The 22297-nt window shown below is 38.8% G+C and overlaps 1 protein-coding gene and 3 non-coding genes across 4 annotated transcripts in view; 3 read left to right on the plus strand and 1 right to left on the minus strand.

Moving 5' to 3' along the window:
* Window positions 1-22297, plus strand: part of LOC150088961 (potassium channel subfamily K member 18-like) — a 69327-nt gene that overhangs the window by 15797 nt on the left and 31233 nt on the right. The gene's annotated exons all lie outside the window — the stretch shown is intronic.
* On the plus strand, window positions 12576-12648 carry TRNAV-UAC (transfer RNA valine (anticodon UAC)). Its single transcript has one exon. It is a non-coding gene; the product is annotated as a tRNA-Val (tRNA).
* Window positions 14552-14624, plus strand: TRNAV-UAC (transfer RNA valine (anticodon UAC)). Its single transcript has one exon. It is a non-coding gene; the product is annotated as a tRNA-Val (tRNA).
* TRNAV-CAC (transfer RNA valine (anticodon CAC)) lies at window positions 21182-21254 on the minus strand. The gene has a single exon. It is a non-coding gene; the product is annotated as a tRNA-Val (tRNA).

A 22297-nucleotide genomic window follows, 5' to 3' on the forward strand; every position in this document is an offset into this window, starting at 1 on the left:
AGAAATTATAATCATCGTGTTAACTGAGAGCGCAGTTAGCGTAGGAGTGGTCAAAGGCGAGGATAAAGAAGTAGGCGTGTTTTAGTTAACAAGAATATCAATTGAACCACATGATATTCTTGTCAACTCAAAGATCTTATCTAGCTCTCTTCGAGTATTAATGTGTGAACGTAATTCTTTTTAAAATATTAAAATATATAATGTAATGCAATTCTGTTCCTGGGTGTAAATGCCCTCATGTTAAATGTACAGTTGGTAGCATCGCCGTCCTCCCCAAACCGGATGGAAAAAGTCCTGAGTTCGAGTCCCGTGGATGACTTGAGGAATTTTTATCGGGCGTTTTTCACAACGTGGCCATGTTAGTCGGTCTCAGGAGATGGTAGGATTGTTTTATCTCCCGGATACTCGCGATTTTCTGTTTGCTAGTCAAAAAACCAGAGTTTCTGGGAGAAAACCCGTGCTACCCTGGCCTGAAGCCCACTAACTCGGCCACGTTGTGAAAAAGGCCCATAAAAATTCCTCACGTCATGTACGGGACTCGAACTCGGGTTTTTTTCACCCGGTGTGGGGACTACTACAACAATGTTTAATAAAGTATAAATTTTTAAAAGAATTAAAATAAAACTTAAATCGCTATTTAAGAAAAATTACCAAGACACGCAATTTTGGAAGTATGAGTGTCATAAACAAGTTTCACTCTTCCAAACAGACAAAACAGCTCATAAGAAAAACCGAACATTTTTATTGATTTCCAATTCTTCGGATACGTTTTCATTTTCAATTCTAGTTTCTTAAGACCAGCTATAAAATTAGACACTGCAAAGTATATTTGATGAAAATTTGTTGAAGATTTTAACCTCACACGTGTGTGAGGTTATTTTAAACGAACGAAAAATCTATTTTGTGTTAAAGACGAACTGGTGCCTAGGAATTCCTGGTTTTACGATCAAACCTGGAATGTTCACTCTTCTGGAGCAGGGACATGACAAGAATGGTATAACACCAGGTTCCCGTGTACCTGTCTTCAGTAAGAGCTCCAAATTTAAATTCCGTCCTATGTCACCGCGTGCCAAAGAAAACATTAACAGCTGCCAAGGTCTTGAGGACAAGCAATGGCATTTTCTCAAACTGTCATGTGGTGTTGTCGAGTTAACAACTCTTATAGGGGACAATAGGGGGAAGTAAACACTCTCCCCAGAGTCGCGATTGTTTTGACTGTGAGAACTATTTACAAGGTGACTAAGAGATTTGCCAGATCTTTTATCATACGACAGCTTAAAATACAAAAAAAGAAAAAAGAAAAAGGCGGCTTACTTCTGTGAGACACTGTTTAAGAATCTCTTTGTGTGAGTAGATTAACCCTTCAAGATAATTTTCTTTCGAAAGAGTTCAGTACTCAGAATGTGTTGAAATTCAAACACGACGTCTACCTGATTTCGGTACTAACTAGAAATGGCTGATTAGGTTTCAACTTTTCTCAAAAACAATGAAAGAATGTAAAATATGAATAACAAAACAAACAAAATTATTTCCTTAAATCAATTTTTAATAAATTATAATGGAGTCAAATTCTAAATGGTTTTATGTATTAAAATAAGAGCACCATCTACCGAATTTATAAATGTCTTCTGTATGAGTTTTACAAAAATCCAAGAAATGTATAAATAAATGAATTTTCAGTTTATACTAGTGGAGGACCACACTGTTAGAGGAGTTCACAAGATAGAGAGAATACAGCAAACAGCACGGTATTTAGCAGCGACGGGCTTAAATCCCTGTTACTCAAAGCACATGTACTTATGCACCCCTTATTCAATGAAATGAAATTCATTGAATGATGAAGAATAATAAAGTAAGGTTTATCCAAATATTACTGTTTTGTGAGTCACGCTTTTCTTTGTTCTGATCTGACAGAGCAGCCATGTTCGAGAATACCTCATGAATCATTCGATGTCATTTGCGTTTCCGACAGCACAAGATGCGAGAGTACTAAGTGGTACGCGAAGTGCGTCTTCTCTAAATTAGGTATCTCTAACAGGCTGACCTTAGCAGATGGCTTCAGTGGCATATTTATAAATTTTTAAGTCCTAGACAAAATATCCATAAACTAAACAAGCCTAACTGAGGAAGCTAACGATACATACATGGCTTGGTAAAATCACCAGCTATACAAAAAGATGACTATGTTATATAGTATTCGTCGCTCTTTAAGCACTTCATTATCTTTAAGAAGAATCCAATTAGGTTCTCGAGGCTAGTACGATAGTTATATCATCAACTGGCATTGTCCCAATGTATGTGGCCACTATTACGATTGAATATGTACTACAAAAATTAACGAAGAGTCCATTGATGAGTACCAATTAGTTTCATTGCTGTAATAATGAAATTCTAAACCCGCGTTTCTGGCCAAGGTCCATCGAAAAGTATAAAAAACGATTGTTCATTTACCTACCAGAATACCAGACAATCCTAACCACGCAGCCAACATGCTTGGTCTTTTTTCTCACAAACAACCCTTCAAAGTACGCGGTCAAGGTGAGTAGTCCTCTAAGCTCCTCAGATCACTACTTTTATGATCTCTTCTCCAATGGAGCCTTTCTCTCGTGACCATTCTCAACTTCGTGTTGTTTGGCATTACAAGAATGCAAAATAGGATGATCTCATGTCAACGTTTGCTCAGATCGAGTCAGAAAAATTATTCATTAGGAACACCTACTGAGAACTCGGTTGTGGTACCTTTAGAGTTCTGCGACATAGACTTCTAAATGCTGTAGGGTATGATAACACATATGATAATCATTCAAATCAACCACACCACATTCTACAGCTGCCGGTTGATTGGTTTTAGGCGCATAAGCAACTTCGGGAATATTTCGCCGTATATAATGTCTGTAAACTGCAGTGTGTTCTGTGGGCGACTTGCTGCTTGCTGGACGAAAAACCCGAGTTCCGGGAGAAAAACTATGCTAACCTCGCCTCAGACCAACTAACTCAGTCACATTGTCAAAAAGGCCCATAAAAATTCCTCGCGTCATTGGAGGGATTCGAACTCAGGTCTTTTCCATATGATGTGGGAAGAGGGTAATTCTACCAACTGTGCTACCCACGAGGGCGAAATTAACAGAATCGCCTGTGCCCGAGAGAAGAATGGTTTTTGTCGTCTCTAGCTTATTTTTAATACTAGGGGCATTTTGAAACATCGTGTGCGTTATGTCGTTATAGATATCTGTCCGCATGTGGTGCCTTTTTCTGTCTTGCAATTCAATTTACTGTCAACTCCAATTCGTTAATCTGACTGGAATACTTTGTATTTGATAATCGGACTGATTAACCGTTGTCTGTTGTATAGATTCTATTAGGCTGCTGTACTTGTACTCGCGGGTAGCACAGTGGTTAAAATAATCATCTTCCTCACACCGAATTTAAAAAACAGGGCTCGTCAATGAAGCGATGAACATATATGGCTTTTTTTTTCACTTCATGGTTGAATTTGTCGGTGTCAGGTTTTTTATCCCGGAAACTCTGGCTTTTTGGTCCAGAAAAGCAGCAAATCGACCAGAGAACACGCGCAATTTATGGACATAATACACATGAGTTTATAAGTTAGTTCTTGGGTGGCCCTAATATGAGAGTTTTTTTTTTTTTTTTTTTTTTTTTTTGTGCATATAGAAGGCTGGTAGTGAGTTCAGTTGAATCTTTAGTTTTTGCAATCGTCCCCTGGCATGTGTCGGGGACTTCGACTTCAATCTCTGTCATCTCACTATGCTCAAGCCTGATCTCATGTGGAGCATTTGTGAATGCTATCCACACTCTCTCTCTCTCTCTCTCTCTCTCTCTCTCTCTCTCTCTCTCTCTCTCTCTCTCTCTCTCTCTCTCATGAGGATGTCCCACTTGCGAGATTTCAGCATTCCAGTATCACTTGTGTTATGATGAATTGATTCTAAAGATTTTAACATTAAGCCTCACAAAAGTTTTTGGAAGCAACCTTTTCTCTTTAGCTGCAGTTATTTGTCCCAAGTGATTAGTTCATGTGTTCAGGAGGTTAGGGAGGTGATTCCCCTTCTCGATTGGCTTTCATCCTTTTCTTATGAATGCTGGAGGTGTAGTAGCAGACATACTGGGGGTACGCTCATGTCGATTAGCGGTGTCGCATCAGGTGTTGTCCATATCATGTTTATTGGAAGGCAATAGTTTGGCAATTGCAATGGCATTAGGATTATTCCCATTCTGTTCGTCATAGGAAAGATAGATCCTGATCCTGTCAGGGCTGTAGCTAGACTGTCTGCAGGTACATACACTAGTGTCCGTTGGCCAACTCATCATATGCAAAAGGAGGAAGTTTGCTTCCTGTGAAATCGTGAATGCTCAGAATCCAGTTACTGCTAAGCAATGCCTCCATGTACTGATCGTAATTTTCCCCATCCTTACCACATCTGATGGCCGACTATAGCTAATTTTATTAATGTGTGGCTTTGATTATGACAGCTTCCAGTAGCCCAGCAAGCCCTTTTAGTATGGGACAGCTTAATTAGCTTCGAAATATTTCCTTGCGCTCCACAGAACTGCGTGCAGAAATATGCTCAGTTTCCTGACACCTCACGATATTTCTTCCTTCATCTCCTATGTAAAATAATCTAACGCTTAGTAAAAAAATCTTGTCCTGACCAGACTCTCTGATTTCAGTGGCCTTAAAACAAGAAGACAAAAAAAAAAAGTAGCTTCTGTCCCCTTTTCTAGTGTTTATGAGCATAGAGTTGGTAGTGATGCTGTTGTCAGCAGGATTTTATTCTGCGTACAAATGTTTATTTTGGTGCTGTTCTACTTTCGCAGGCTTGCAGTAGTCCTACTGAGACCAGTTCGGTACAAGAATCGTGGATAGTTTCACTAGTGGTATAAGGTTTAAAGGACTGTTGAATGTCACTGCACATTGACAAACTGCTACAAAAGGAAATATCTACTGACGTAAAAAAACAAAATCATGGTTTAAAAATGTCATGTACCGCGTTAAAAATTTTATGGTCTAGTACAGCACCTAAATATCAGAATTAAGATTTTTCATTAATTCTACTATTTAATTTCATTAATTCCTGGATCTACAACATGCTCCTCTTTCAGCTGTTACTCACGAGCGATATATCTTTATTTATAAAGGAGACTTTTTGTTTTTGTCCTGTAGCTTATGAAAACTTAATTTTGGCATTACAGTGAACAAACTGTCTGAAGTCTGAGCATGAATGAAAACTCGTTGGCCCAAAGCCAAAACTAAGCTTCCTTCTTCTTAAAGTTCAAATCGTAGGCAACGAACTACAGTCAAAACAGTGCTGTAGAATATTATTACTTTAAGCTCTCAATGAGTTCAATTCACTCGTTTCTTTCAATCATATTCACTATCACTAATGACGTAAATTGATTGTTTGGCACCAATGGCCAAATACCATAAATTTGCCTTGGTTTTTGATAAATTTATTTAATTATTCAAAACATTTAAATTAAATTAAAATAACAATTATATTAATTAATAATTATAATAGCGATTAAAATTCTATGATAATTATAAATTCTTATCAACAGCGTGAAGTTTTCACATAAAAGCTACTATGTGATGAAAAACCTTCAACCAAGTGAAAAAAAAAAACTTGTCATATTACGGCCACCCAGGAACTAACTTGTGCCCATAAACTGCGTGTGTTTTCTGGTCCATTTGCCTGTGCTACTGGATGAATAACTCAAGTTTCTGGAGGGAAGGGAAGATGCTGTCCACGCTTTAGACCAACTAACTCAGCCATAGAGTGAAAATAGCCCGTAAAAGTTCCTAGCGTCATTAACGGGGTTAGAAACTGAGCTTTTTTTCACTGGTGTGAAAAAGAAGGTGACTATAACCATGCTACATGCGCAAGAATTTTTATATACCTTTTTCACAACATGGCTCAGTTAGTCGACATAGTTTTTTCTCCCGGAAACTCGGAATTTTCCTACAGCAAACAGAAAATCGACCTCAAAACACACTCAATTTACAGACGATATACATGGAGCCAGGCCTCAGTCGCTGATGCTCCTAAAACTCTACAACAACACGCGCAGAACTTCAACCACCAAAGAAAATTTAATAAATGACACTTTATTCTCCTAAATCCAGCCTTGAAGGACGGATTTCAACATAGAAATCAGAAGCATTGCCAATTTTATTTAGTTAATGGGACTGTCTGGATCTAATGATATCAATTTGTCCCTTAATACCAATAAACTAATTAAATATTTCACGCAGTAAAATCTTTTTAGTTAATTTTTTTACCTAGTAGTATTTCCATCCATGTCTTTCCCTAGTTCAGTTAAACCTGCAACCATTACAATCTCAGTCGCACGTTTTTTTATCCCGCTAACGAGAAACTTTATGGTTGTTTACAGAGAAGAAAGAAAGTTTGTTATTCAAAGAGATAAACTTTTTATTGGATGAACGAGAAAGAATTGTTGAGGACAGTTTAAATATAATAATAGAATGAGCTCAGGGTTGCCATATGGCTCGAAGAGTGGGTACTTGAGTAGCGGTCTTTAGTTTGCCAACCTATTTATGACACTGTTAGATATTGATAACAACATGTTCGATGCTGACATGTTGTTGTTAGTTATAAAAAAAGCTTTGCATGTATCGATTGTTGTTGTTGTTGGTTGTAGAGTTTTAGGAGCTTCTAAGCCTAAGGCCATATTGCTCCATATATACTATCTGTAAATTGCTTGTGTTCTGAGGTCGATTTTCTGTTTTCTAGACGAAAATCCGGAGTTTCCGGGAGAAAAAAACCAGGCCACCCTCGCCTGAGACCGGCTAAGTCAACCACGTTGTGAAAAGGACCCATAAACATTGTGGGAAGGTTGGTGAGTCTACCAACTTTTCTACCCACGATGGCGTATTGAATGTAAAAGAGTTTAAGCTAATACGATCATTTATTGCGGTGTGTTTTTATTTTATTTTATTTTACTTTTACCATTTATTTTACCAAACAAAAAAAACAACAGTCGAAGGAATTATTCGTTTATTTATAAAGGTGTAAAATCTACTTTCCACAGAAGATAACAGGTTACCTGCTCTTTCAGCCCTCTAGATTTACGACTGTTTGATCAAAAAGAAAAATTCCAGTGGTATTTGAGAACCCATTGAAAAAGAAGGCGTGAGGAATATTGGAACAGCTGACTCATTCAAGACGACGTGTTTAATTAATTTATATGAATATTATTTTTTAAAATAAATTTAGTCTGGAACTATTTGATCAGGTATTGATACAACTTGATGGTGACAATTAATTATCCTTCAAAATTAATTTGGATACCTGATTTGCCATTTCACATGTAATTCACTTGAAATATTGTACCCTAGTATTAGTCTATCATACCCTAGGATTAGCACCATCCATTCATCTCAGAGGAAAGTTAAGACAACAGTACTTTATAGGAACCAGTTAAAGTAACTGCGAGGTGCAAGGTATCAGTCACCCTCACCTCACTGGCAGTCTGTCTGGACGTCTGCGCGTATAGCACAGTGGTATCGTCACCGTCCGCCCCACACCGGATGGAAAAGAGCCGGGTTCGAATCCCTTCGATGACGCGAGGAACTTTAATGGGCTTTTTTTACTCATTGGCTGAGTTAGTCGGTCTCAGGCTTAGATAGCAAGTTTTTTTTTTGTCCAACAGAACAGGCAAATCGACCAGAGAACACATGCAACTTACAGACATTAGATATATGGGCATATACTGTATAAGAAATTATGGATGACCCTAATATAATAGCTTCAGGTTTTTTTGGGTTTTTTTGAGTCTGTTTGGATATCAATAAACTCAATCAAATCACGTCAAGATGAAATAGGCCTCACGCTAATCTGGCGCCTAGGTAACAATGTCCCATCCCAGTTCAGTTGGTTTATTGACAGACTAGCCATATTTGGACCTTGTGCAGAAAACGAGCATCTTTGGACAGAAGATTTGGTTGCTTCCTTCTTAAAGATGGTTTAAGAGAGACACTTTTTCAAACCATTAAAGTATTAATCAGCATTAATTATATTCCTCTGGCATTCTAAAACGGTTTCTTGGACACTAGCCATGATCTCAGGTTAAGGATCATGTGAAAACTAACGCCAAGTTTTAACGCTAATTCACTGGTTGTTACTCTTCCGTTACAACAAGAGTTAATCAACACACTTTGTCACAACATCGACTGCAACTGCTCAATTTTCTTTATGCACTTCGTTTTCCCCACGTTCGAGATGCTCCTTGGATAATTTGAACCATCTGAACACTGAAGCAAGACTGTTAGTACATACAGTCGACGCCTTTGATGAATTTCAAATCTTTTCACACCTTCTTTGGAGAAAAACATGCAATAATAATGCGTTGTTCAAATGAACTAGAGACATGCCAAATCAAGTTTTATGTACAGTCCACGATTTATTTTTAAAATTTAGAACTCTGTGCATGCGTACAGATGAACTAGAAGAATGACATTAAAAAGTAATCAACATGTGTTTTGGTTCGTGTTTCCTTTTATTTTAGACTGTGCAATAATTTCAGGACACAGACAGGATAATTTCGATGCACCAAGTCACAGCGACGCTAAGTACCATCTTGTTTTTAACATTTGTCACCCATTTATCATTATTTTCGGCCTTGCTCCAGTAATACATAAAAATGAGTGTCACTGCAACTCTTTCTTTCTTTCTTTTTTAATCCTTGACGTCAACAGACAAAAGGATAATGTTTCAGAAAATCCAATTTCCACAACTGTTCCACTCTACTCAGGTAAAAAGAAAAATATCAAGCAAGTTTAATTATCTTCTGTTTTTTAAAAGTATATCTGTTCTACCACAATAAATCAATGTCTAGTGGTATACGAAAGAGTACCATAACTTTTTTCAATTTCTGTCTTATTGTAAATGTCCATTCTAAGTTGTTATGCAGAAAATCAAATTATACAACGAATTTATAAAGATGATGTACGCTTACAAAGTTCTGTTTATCTCGAAGAGACAGAGAGAAGGGGATCGCTTGGCTCTTGTTCCATGGTTAGGTTATTCTAGTGTGACAGAGTTTATTACAAGAAGTGTGCCAGGAATGAACCCTCCTAGACCCCTGTAGACCAATTCCATAAATAATTCGACTGCACAAACGCACGTTAAGAAAACAACGGGACTCCAGAGTATTTATTTTTGTCTGCGTTACGGGGTCCAGTGGCCTGTCTATATTTACTAGAAGTATTGAAAGAAGGAGGGAGCCTAATTTGTTCGTAACCATATATTTGCGCCCACCTTCACTGCAAATGAACCGTGTCTTTGGAATTCACTCCCTACAAACGAATTCTGTAAGAAATTGTATGCAAATTTCGATAATTTATATTCAATTTTAATAATATTAAATAAAAGAGGAAGAAGGAAAAACCAACAAGTAAAGAAGAAGGGATAGGATGGTCTTAATTAAAGTTCAGATAATCTGACGCCTCTTTCGAAAGGGAGGATTCAATGCGTATTTGGACCCTACATAAATGATAAAATGAAAAATGCTCTGCAGTTTGTTAAATAAAATAAATTTGGTTATTTTATTTAACAAATAAAATAACAATACATATTGCACATAAATATTATACAATTACCATAATTTAACAGGTTCTGGTTGGTTGAAGAGCATGTTAATCTTGTGATTGGTGGGTTTTAGGCGTGTGAGCTGCTTGGACCATATTGTCCAATGGTGTATTATTTCTGGACAAGTCATGGACCGATATGCATGTTGTCGGTCAATAAACCAGGAATGGCTCATGGGAAAAAGCCCTAATTCCTTCCCCTTATATCAACTCAGTACAGCCTCCATAGAACAGGCCTTTAGAAAAGGCTTTTGATTCATTTACTCATCGACGGTACAAGGGCCGAGACCTCTGCAAACAAATGAAAGCGACGAAACCACCATACACTGAGTGGACAGAAATCATGAGATGCCTACCTATAACTCGAATAAGGGCAATCACACGGCGAAGCATTGAGTCCACTAGTTCACGAAAGTGTCCCACGGGTATTTCCATCCATGTTTGCTGCACCGCTGTCCATAATTCCGTCGCATTCCTGGGTGGAGGACCCAAAGCTCGAATGGACCTTTCCACAGCATCCCAAAGATGCTCCGGTGATGTCCGGTGAACGAGGAGGCCATTCCATGGTGGTAAAATCTGTGGAATGCTCTTCGAACCATATTCTAGTCACCATGGCTCTGTGGGGAGGCGCATTGTCCTGCTGGAAGAGTCCATTGCCCTGGGTGAACGATGATCATGAAAGGATGCAGATGGTCTTCAAGGATGAATACGTAACCTGGACCGTTCAGAGATGCGTCTAGACGTACGAGAGTTCCCAATGTGTGCCAGTTGTCCACGCTCCAGACCATTACCACCCATCCTTCCACCTGCCTGAACAGTTCCTCGTTGATATGACGGTGTATAGTTTCGTGCGGTTTCCGCCAGATACACAACCTCCTGTCCGCACGAAATAACTGGAAACAGAAGTCATCGGACCAGGAGACCCATCTCCAATCATCCAAGATCCAGTGCCAATATTCTTTCGCCCAGTTGAGGCGTAGAGTGCTGTATCGTGGTGTTAACAATGGGACTCTGACGGGTCGGCAGCTCCTATTGCGACTAATGATCACCTGATGGTTTTGGTGGAGACGTTTCTGGCACCTCCCTCGTTGAAGTCGGCGGTGATTTGTGCCACTGTCGCTCTCCGGTTGGGTGAAACAATGCGAAACAGACGGCCACGTTCATCCACCACCTTTCTCCGCCCACAGCGCTGTCCACGATGAGATGTTATTCTAGAAATGGCGTATTCCCGATACACTCTTGATACTGTCGAACGGGGATAGTGCAATTTCTGTACCACCTCCGCGATAGAGTGACCTATGCGTCCGGCACCCACTATCATCCCTCTTTCAAAGTCGGTTAACTCACGACGTTAATCCACACTGACATCGAATTACCGTCTGTCTACGTGAATGCAGTGTACCTATATACCTGCCAAGCGGTGGGTTCATCCACTAGCGAGAGAAGTGACAGCGTCGCGTTGCCCAGTAACCAGGTATCCAATGAATTCTGTCCTTTCAGTGTATTCCCATACGTTGAACTATTCCACGCTTTCCCCTTCAGGTAACCTAGTAGATCTCGTGTGGTTGTAAGCCGTGAACTATTTTTGCTATACGGTATTTTATTAGCTTGGTTTTTAAGTCAACCGTTTTTTTTTTTTTTTTTTTTTTTTTTTTTAGGGTGGAGACTGTTAACTGGTTTGGTAACTGAATCGGAAACCAGCAATTATTTTTTATTGTTTTCCTTCAAAATCGGAAACGCTCTCTCATTTTTTTTTTTTTTTTTTTTTTTTTCGTTGGCCAAATCTGGCAACACTAAGCGTGGGTGTCTCACGGTAACTGACATCATCCTTGGATGACTTCTCCTTTGGTTCAGCACGTGTGTGAGTAAGCTCAGGAATGTTGTTGTCAGGGAGGGAGGAACTCTTCAATGTTTTCATGGCTGAAGTTTTCTGAGAGAAAAAAAGAAAAAGAGAGAGCGAGCCTCATTTTTTTTGTGATGTGTTTCATAATTAATGTACGTTAGTCTGGTCTGATGGCTTTGGTGCGATATTCACAAAAGAAAGAAGGACTGTTTGAAAGGGGTACATTTTCTTTTAACAAAGTTAATTCTTTAAAGCCCTGGTGACTTTCGACACCACTGCTTTTAAAACACAATACATCGTACCTGGTCAAACATACGAAGAGCAATTAAGAGAATTAAAGAATGCGGATTAGAGCATCAATTGCATGCAATTCAAAAACCCACTACATTCACCTAAAATGACTTGACTTAATTCACCTAAATGTGCTGCTGACACAGCAGGACCGTGTCAGAACACATTATTAATTCCTCCCACTAGTATCTTGCCCAACCTTGAGGAGCATGAACCCTTCTGCAGAAATCTGTTTGATAATGGTCGTTGCGAACGAAGCCCAGATCACAGGCATAAAGTAGTGAGGGGGGGAGGTAAACAATAGACTTAACATATCGTTGTTAGGGCCTTATCTGAGATGCAATGCAGATGATTTTCCACTTGAGGCATGCAGCGCGATTGAGAAGTTTGTCAATGCGATGGTTGAATCCTAGTTTGGTATCAAAGAGGACCCCTAAATCACTGAGGCTTCTCCAAACATGGGTGAGATCAAAACTATGAGAAGTATTCGTATTTATCTGTAGACAACTCGACTACGTAGGGGGGCAATAAGAAATACTAATCTAAAATATATTGGAACTAAACTGGAACCAGAAAAGTAGAATCAGCAACGCTCTTGTTGGTACTAAAGATGACGCCCTCTTTAAAAAGAAAGCAAAAATCAGAATCATAGCATCGATAATGAAAAATTTGATAGCAGTGAATTTTTGGGATTATATACTTTTAGGATCTAAAGCGGTGCGTCTTATAGTACGAAAATACGGTAATTAGAAAATATCGGCCTTACCTTCCAATATAATTTTACTATCTACATCCTGGTAAGGGAACTCTAGAGAAAATGTTTCCGTGGTGTAGTGGTTATCACGTGCGCTTTACACGCGCAAGGTCCTCAGTTCGATCCTGAGCGGAAACAATATTTTTCCTTCTCTCTCTCTCACATTTCGTTTCCCATGGATTTTTAACCCTTTTCTTATAAATGCTGCGAATTATTATCCTATTTTATTATTATTATAGTAGATTATATATATCTCTCGAGAACTTTTATAATATACAAAATGTTTTACTTATTATATTTTATATATTATTTGAACATTAGTTCGAAAAGAGAGTTCCTGTAGTCGCTAAGGCTGGATTGGCTCTGAGCCATCACTGAGCAGGGGCGGTTATAGATAGGGATTAAGAGGCTATAGCCTCTTCCCTTATGATCAAAATAATGTAGATTTTTTTTTACTGCTGAATGTTAATTAAAGCTTAATAATTCCCCGAAACACTGCTTTAGCCCCTACCTTCCACCTTTAGAAAATCCTGAGACTGCTCATGTGACTGAGGGACACTCCACTGGAAGATCCCTCAGTCACATGACTTTCCCGGAATACTGGAGCAGCAGTATTCTGGGTTATTTGCCTACTAAGCACCCAGCATTTGGTGATTATTTAAACTGATGACGATTTAAACTCGGCAGTGGCGTAGAACAAGCCCACAGATTTCTTACCTCTGCACGGGAATCGAACCCAAACCTTTTCTGCACTGCATGGATGAATGATAACTGTATCCACTATCTTGGTCTGGGGATCGTGGAGCACATCGATAAACGCAGTTATCTGAAGACATCCATGCTGTTGCAGTGGAATGTTTCTCACCAATAACAGAGCATGTCACAGATGCTCGTGGTGACTTTGAAAATTCATCTGTACAACTAAATCATACAACATGTTAATGTTATTTATTCAGTTTATTGCTTTGTACATTAATCTCCTGTACAGTTTACAAGCTAGAATTCTTCATTGTTAGGTATCCTCTTATGGTTTAGATATGAGTTAAGCAGAGCTGGGATACAGATTCTCATAGGTTTTTCTTCTATGAGTTTTATTTTCAGTTAATTTGTGGCGATCCATTTGAAATTCATTAAAGTATTTTATGGTGTTTCCCTAGAAATATGAGGTAGGCAAGATTAATTTTAATCTTTAAGGGAAGAAGAGGATTCTTTGATTCCACGCGACGCGAACCTGGGACTGCGGCATGTTGGCATGTAATATCAATCGAGTTATGGTGAATGGCTTCCTCCTAACTGGTTTAGCCCTCTTAGGATTCAATATTCAATGCAAAATATCTTTTCTTTATGGTATGCCGGTACGAGGACCAGATCGTTGAAGCGTATAGAGGAATAAACATAAGACATCTTGTTATATATCGGCAAATTAGTGATACTTTATGGTAATCTGTTTCCTCCTGCCTGATTGCCCAAAATGTTGAATATCTATTGTTTCTTTGACAGAAATATGAAAGCTCGGAAGCGACCACATTCAGGCGCCAGCTCTCAGAGACTACATAAATGGTAGTGTCGTTGAGAGGGAAGAATAGGGGGATCAACTGTACATCGAATAGGAATATTCAGATCTTAGTTATTATTTAAAAGTTATAAATAATGGGATCTGGCGAGATGTTATTCCTTAGACCATTAATGTTGATCCTCTCCACTTTTTTATGAAGTGGAGAGGATCAATATTTACATATTTGCATGTGGGCACTTAATAATTTTCGCAGAGTCTTAACCGAAACTTTTAAATCCTTCATTGTTCTTTGGTTCTTTCACGAAAGTGAAATCACACGACTGAATAAATCGTGTGAGGAATTTCAGCAAAAGTGGCCTCTTATAGCTCAAGGATTTACTGATTCCAAAATTATTAGTGTTCTGCTTTGCATTTTAAGGATTTTAAAATGGAAACTAGAGCGCCAAAAACCTCCCATTTTAACGAATTAAACTCTAATTCTGACAGTTTAATAAGAATACAAAATAACTTAAAATCTTTCACAGCGTTCCCGTGGTGTAGTGGTTATCACATGCGCTTTACACGCGCAAGGTCCCCGGTTCGATCCCGGGCGGGAACAAGAAAATAGATTCTTTTATCTATTCAAAATTCGCTGTTGGCATTATTCCTTTTTCATAAAATACCATAGTATATTGCTGATGATCAAAATTTTCCAATAATTTCCATTTCTTAACATAACCTAATCCAACTTCGCCAAAGGAAATATTACCAGAATTTTCTTATGTACTCGTAAACGATTGGTTGACATTTTCTTGTTTGCATCCAGGAGCTTACAATTTTTATACAGTCCTAACTGACACTTTTAAATCCTCCATTGGCTGTTGGTATTTCCATAATAACATAAAATAATTTCAGTTATAAAACATAAAAGTGAAGTCGCAGGACTCGGCAAATACCACAATCACATCTGAGTCAAGCGGTGGATTTAAGCACAAGGGGCCACATACTCGAGAATTCAGGGGCATCAAAATTATCATTGCCTCTGGATCAGATATAGACAGAAATAGTATTAGTATCAGTATTTCTGCTGACGTAGCGGAGTGGTCAAGTAGGGAGGATGCACGATTCAAATTCAATTTAGATGTGTGTTCAACAAAGATGCACATGACCAAAAATCTATACTGAGATGTACAGGACATTTTTGACACCGGTAGCGTGCAAAAGCAACATGGAGGAGGTCGTCAAAGCTTCTCAGAAGAGTGACTTGAAAGGTATTTGCTGCTTTTGTTCGCAGTCCACGGATATCAATCAGGCGTGCATCACGGGAATTGAACATTCCCCGTGCAACTCTGCATAGGATCGTCCACAAGCGACTGCATTTGTACGCCTATAAATTGCAAATGATTAAAGAAACTGATTGACAGACCACAGCGACAAAACTTCGCTATTGATATTCTTGATTGCATCGACTAAAACCACGATTTCTTGAGTCATATTATGTTTCCTGACGAGGCAACATTTCACGTTTCGAGAAAGGTTAACCGACGCAATGTTCAATATGGGGTTCTGAAAACTCGCACTGTATCCAAGAGCACATTCGAGACAGTCCAAAAATGAATGTGTGGTGTGGTATTATGAAGAACATGATTATCAGACCATTCTTCTTCTTCTTGGAGGATACCGTTACAGGAATCATATACCTAGACACGTTGAAACAATACGCATTTCTCAGATCGCACACCTACAGCCCAACATAATCTTTCAGCAAGATGGAGCACCGCCTCATTGGAGCTTGCAGATGTGCTCTGCTCTGAACGACACGTTCTCTTACCGTTGGATTGGCGTCGTGGACAGATGCCATTGGCCCCTCGTTCAGCTGACATAACTCTCTTAGATCTCTTCTTTTGGGGTTGTGTGAAGGACATGGCTTATTCCAAGGTGTGGAAACTGGGATTTTTTTCGTCCAGCAAAGCAGGCAAATCGACCAGCGAACACACAATTTACAGATACAAATACTAGTTTATGTAATGAATTACGGATGACCCTAATATAATAATTTTATTTTATTCCAAGGTGTGTAATATCGCCACCTTATTTACATATATCGTGCAAGCAATTGCCACCATCAGTGCAGATATGTTGGATGGAGCGAACCCGGTTTGAAATCGAGTATCGTTCTTCGTTGCACCAAAGGAACCCATGTAGAAGTTTGCTAACTTTTTTATTATAAACTGTTTGAGTTTTCTTTCCCAATAAAAGTTATTAATATTTCCTGGTTTTCTAGGTTTTATTCTGCAAAGACATTTAAAATTGCGTGTGTTCTATGGTAGATTTTCTGTTTGCTGGACGAAAAACCCAAATTTTCAAGAGAAAAAACTACGCTATCCGTCATCTATTCCAGCTCTGTGGAAAGTCGTGGAAGCAGTATGGTTGCAGATCCGTACGGACGTCTTCGGACTACAGTGTTCACCTAGGCATTGACGCCATCAATGCCTAGGTGAACAGCGGCTGTTATTCGTGCGAACAGTGGCCCAACACGGTATTCGGTAGGCGGTTATAATTCAGTGATCACTCAGTGTTTTTCCTATAGAAAGGCAATCACAGTACATAAAATAAAATTGTATTCTTGTCGATGTTTCGGATCCAATTTTGAGTATCCATTATCGAGACACAATTGAGCAGGTGTCTTAACCTCTCCAAGCAATCTAATTTGGCCTTTTAGTAGGAAAGAAGTGTCTTTTGTCTAATTTCTACTTCAGGAATTCAACAGTCTCCATAAAATTGCATCAGTAACGTCGGTTTAATGTTTTAAATCTTTGACTAGTCATCCCTAATAATGTCTTTCACGCAGTATAATCTTCAGCTGCCATTTTTCAGAGCATAACTGCCGCCGATCTTACTCATCTTGAAGCATTAATAATGGCCTGGTTCTGGTCTTTAACAGCTCTTCCTATCCTCCAATCATCAGCAATCTTTGACGATTTGCCCGCATTCCCTCGTTAATGTCGTCAGGGGAGTTTAGAAACAGGAGTGGTCCCCGTAATGATCCCTGAGGGATTCTACTTTCTATAACGGTCCATTCTGCGGAATGGTTATTTATGACTATTCTCTCTCCTATTTTCAGATAGTCTGATCCAATGAAAGATCTTAGGAGCAATCCCAATTTGCTCCAGTTTATATAATATCCTCTCGTGAGAGGCTACTACATAAACTGGATCAAATTTAATCCTCAAGGAATCGGAGAATCCCATGAGGACTAAATAATGTTGAAGTTGTTTCTTCCATCCAACAGATTAACATCCAACCTTGGATACAAGAAACAGAGTCGAACTTGAGTCTGGGCAGTAGAAAACACTTTAAATAAAACAGCAATACACTTAGCCACTGGAGCAGTGCGTTTTATTTAGAGAAGTGCAATACCAAGGCAACTTGTGGCCGGGGGTGCCTCCATAATATGAGATCAATGCACTAAGTAGCAAACTTAGTTTGCTCAACGCTACGTAAAAAAAAAATTTCTCAAATTCTCAATCTTTCACTACTTTCACTTTATATGGTTGTCACGGAGTATAAAACAATCATTTTATTTATTTATTAACAGAACAGATAGTTTACAAACTTTCGAAATCTCGCCCCCCCCCAGTAATACGATGCCAGGTTATTAAAAAAAAGAAAAAAAAATCGGGTAAATCTAACCATGCATTGGAGGTCTACTACAGGAGTCATCATAGCCGGTTATCTGAAAATAAAGGTATTATTCCATCTTTGATTATGCTGCAGCTGTCAAATCAGTTAAAGATTGTTTGATACGGCTAAGTTCTTGATTTAGGACCTACAGATGCAGAATGGTTGTGAAGTCCTTTTCCCCTTTTGAAAATTAATAACTCGAAGATTATAGATAGTATCTTAGAGCGGTTTTCGCATTGTGATCAGTATATGTTGGAACTTTATTAAACAGTGAAAATTTTGTTCGAATTTTGACCATCAGGAAGTCGCACAAAGTGATAATTTAGAAAATAACATTCAGATAAATTTTTCACCAACCTTTATTGACCTTCAAATCTCCCCCGTGTCGGTTTATTATTTTTTTAACGAGCAATCAAGACAGAGCACTGTTCTTCATTGCTGCCTTCAGAATTTCCAATGGAATTTTTCACTACCTTTCAACAGATTGATTTCTTCAATTCTGAACTAGTTGTTGCTTTTGCACCTCATCAGTTCTTTGAATTACTTTTTGTGATGTTGACAGACGACAATTTCTAGGCTTAGGAGTTAGACAACCTGCTTCGAAACGCCTTACAATATCCAGGCCCTGGGACATTTTTCTCTCTTTGATACCCTCTATGGCCTGTAATAACGTGATAACACTTTTGCTGTCCTTGTAATAAAGTTTAACGAAAAGTATTTTGTTTTTAGACGTTATAAAACGAATTAGATTACAACTGGTCACTTAAGTTACCGTTAGTTTCAAGCTTTTTTTTTATCATGAAGACGAAGAATACGACCCAACGACAAGACAAACATTCCCATTCTCCGATCACAGATCTTTCGTTTTTATCACGAGAGCAAAAGTTAATTTATTTACTGGAGTGAATAATCGCCTAACCCCCGGTGGTAAAATTTTGAACTAAGTTTTAATTGTTTAAAATTCTTTCACATACGAGGGGAGGTTTAAAGGTTTCTAGCTTCTCATAGAAGGAATGCTGGAAAGTAGTGAAAACCCATTTATTTTTCAAAGTAGTCCGCCCTTAAGTCAATGCACTTTCTGGCACGATCCACTAGTTTTCGTAATCCACTAAAAAAAAATTCAGAACATTTTGACTCTAACCAGTTGTTGCTTGCATCCATCACAGCATTGTCACTATCGAATTTCTGTTCTTTCAAGTCCTTTTTGAGATTTGGATATAGAAAATAGTCTAATAGCATTAGCATTAGCATTAGCAGAGGCATATGATGCAAGAAAGCAAGCTTATTCAGCATCAGCCAAAAAAAAAAAAAAAAAAAAAACCCACTCCCATTTCACCCCTCCGTTCGTTCGAAATACCTGTCCAATAGAGCCAGATCTGTTGAGTAGGTGGATGCTGTAATAGCTCGAACCGACAGTCACGCAGTGTTCTTGAGTACCAAACATTATCTGCGCAGGTGCACACAGCGTTTGTGCATTGTCTTGATGCAAGATGACTCCTTTGGTAAATTTCCCTCGCCTTTTGAGCCTCAATCCTCAATAACCAATGTCTCAGTAGGTTAAAATAATACTCGACATTGATAGTGGCGCTTCGTTCCAGGCAATCAACCATGATAACCACTTCTGCATCCCAGAAGACGGATGCCATGACTTTCCGAATTCTGCGCTCAAAACTTCTAGGAGGGCAGCAAGTGGGACGCTTCCACTGTTTCGAATGTTCTTTTGTTTTAGGGTCGAAGTGCTGCCCCATGTTTCGTACATATTGGTATACCGCACCCAAAAAACTGAACTTCATTAGCTTCAAAATGCTGCACAATCTCATGAAAACACCTCATTCTTTCACGCATCTGATCTGCATTCAGTGCTAGGGACTTACCTAGAATAAACTCCCTTTCATTCCTAAAACATTCACCACAATATCGTGCCCTCGCTCATGGGAGATGTTGAATGTTGTTTCAATGTGCTTCGATGTTATTCTGCAGTCTTGCATGATCAGGTCATGAATGGCATCCACATTTGCCGGTGTCGAGACGATAATAGGTCTCCCACTGTGGGATCCATCTTCAACATTGTCTCGTCTACGCTTAAATACTGCATCCCAGTTTTTGACTGAGGAGTATGAATGACAAGATTCCCTAATGATTGCTGTATATCATCATGAATTTCTTTCGGCGACATTCCCTTAAATTGAAGGTACTCGAGGACTGCACGATGTTTGATTCTTTCAACAGTCGCCATCTTCATTCTTTCACCTTCCACAATTCAACACCCTCCGTAAAGGAAAAGAATATAGTTAAAAACCTGAAATTTTCTGTGAACACACAAGAAGAGTCACGGCACAGATTGACAGTATTTTCTTTCATGAAAACCTTTGCGATCTATATTGAACTAAAAACTTTTCAACCCCCAATTTCTATTTCAATGCAAACCGTTTTTCGAAACGACTTATAAGTTTTTGAGTTGTTATTTTTGTTGGAGTAGGGTTTTAGGAGCATCAGCGACTAAGACCATATTGTTCTGTGTATATTGTCTATAAATTGCGTGTGTTCTGAGGTCGATCTTCTGTTTGCTAGATGAAAACCTCGAGTTTTCGGGAGAAAAACCATGCTACCCTCGCCTGAAACCGACTAACTCGGCCACATTGTGAAAGAGGCCGACGAAAATTCCTCCCCTCGTCTACGGGAGTCCAATTCAGCTCTTTTCCATCCGGTGTGGGAAAAGACAGCGATCCTTCCAACTATGCTACCCACGGGGGCCAAAACTCAGCCTGTTTCGGCTCGGGATCGAACCGAAGACTTTGGGCGTATGAGGCGCACGTGATAACCACTACACCACGGAAACATCGTTGTTTTTGTGTTTTTAATTTTTAAAAGTGAGAAGAACTCTATAACCATCATGTATATGAGTGAAGGGCTTTTCTAGTAGCGACAATGTGTTAATGTAATAATATTGTTTTCGGACGCAATACAACTAACACCAGAAATGAGACGGCTAAGAAACAGTTAAATGAAACAAACTAATTTTCGAAGCCATAACTGCCATAACTCCATTAACCTTATATGAAAGCACGTTACTCATTAAGACCATGAAAATGCTGTACCACTTGAAACACGTGTGTGTTCAGGTATACAGTACTTATATTTATCTAGTTTTAAATTTTAGATCCATCTTTTATCCATGGATCAGAATGGACAGGAGAGAAACAGAACGCTGTTCCTGTTTATCATACATATCAGTCATATCGCGTATACGCGTTACCTTTTCTTCCATTAACCTGAAACACGTTCGGGTTTCGTAAAATTTTACATGCAACATATAGTGTTGCACATAAGTGGCGAAACTACCATACAACAAAACAGGCCACTGAGGGGAGAGGGAACCCGAGCAGCCATAGTTTCGCCACTGTTGCATATACTGTGCAGTTTCACGAGAAAAATAAATAAAAATGAAAAGGATATCAATTTGAAAAGGAGAGGGGGAAAAAAAATGCACTCTGTTTCCGCGCGGGATCGAACCGAGGACCTTGCGCGTGTGAGGCGCACGTGATAACCACTACACCACGGAAACTTCGTTGTAAGAAAAGCCATTTCCCATTTCTTTAGTCCTCAGACAAAGACCCAATTAATGTCCATGTCTAATGCTTTCCAAACTTTTTTGACGCCGATACCCTATGTATGTGGCAAAAATAATTTGACACCCTATCTATAGTTTTATAATCATTCGACACCTCTCCCTTTCTGTTTCTTATCTTTGAAGTTGATGGCAAATGCAACGGGACGCATAATAAAAACAGCGTTGATATGATGCCAAAATTTAGTGACACCCTTTGGGACATGATGCGACACCCACTTTGTAAAGTTCTGGACAAGTCAAGGTAAGTATTATTTTGCAGAGACCATGTGAAACACTTAATTTCAAACATTTATAGGAACATAAACTTATCATCCACTCATCACTATCAGGATAACTCAAAGAAGTCTTCATTTCGCTAAAAAAACATTATTTATAAGTAGGTCAAAGTTCCTTATTTAATAAGGAGCGCAATGATTTTAAAGAAAGCAGAATAGGTTCGAGAGAACTGTGAAAGCTGGCGCCGTCTGAAGCAGAGAGAGAAATAGAGAAACGTTGCTGAAATAATTCCCCCCCCTTAACAGAAAAAACAATGACTTTCATGTTCACATTCAGTCAGATACGCTTGCAGAATTTCAACTGTGCATTCTCTAATGCTGCCAGCTTTGATGTTCTTCTCAGCTGTCATCATTATCCTTCTGTCTTCGTGTACTCTAAACGATTTTTTAAATATTTACCTCTGCCAAAAATAATTGACATCAATTAAAGAGAAATATTTATTTCTTTTTCTCTTGTTATTTTAGCCGGCACCATTTCAGATATCACTGACTAATGTTTAGTCTGTTTCCATACGCCAAACCAAGCAATGAGAAATTTTGTACATTTACATTGCTGGTTGACTCAGAGTTTGCCACTAGAGGGACAAAGAAAAATCTCTCCCTCTAGTGGCATAATCAGGCGTGGGCTAAAGGATTCTAAAACTACAGCTATAAATTTCTTATTATTCACTAAGATGGAAAATTATATCATTAATAACAAAA

The sequence above is a fragment of the Mastigoproctus giganteus genome, chromosome 3 (assembly GCF_048544385.1).
Source record: "Mastigoproctus giganteus isolate SK-2022 chromosome 3, ASM4854438v1, whole genome shotgun sequence".
NCBI lineage: Eukaryota > Metazoa > Arthropoda > Arachnida > Uropygi > Thelyphonidae > Mastigoproctus > Mastigoproctus giganteus.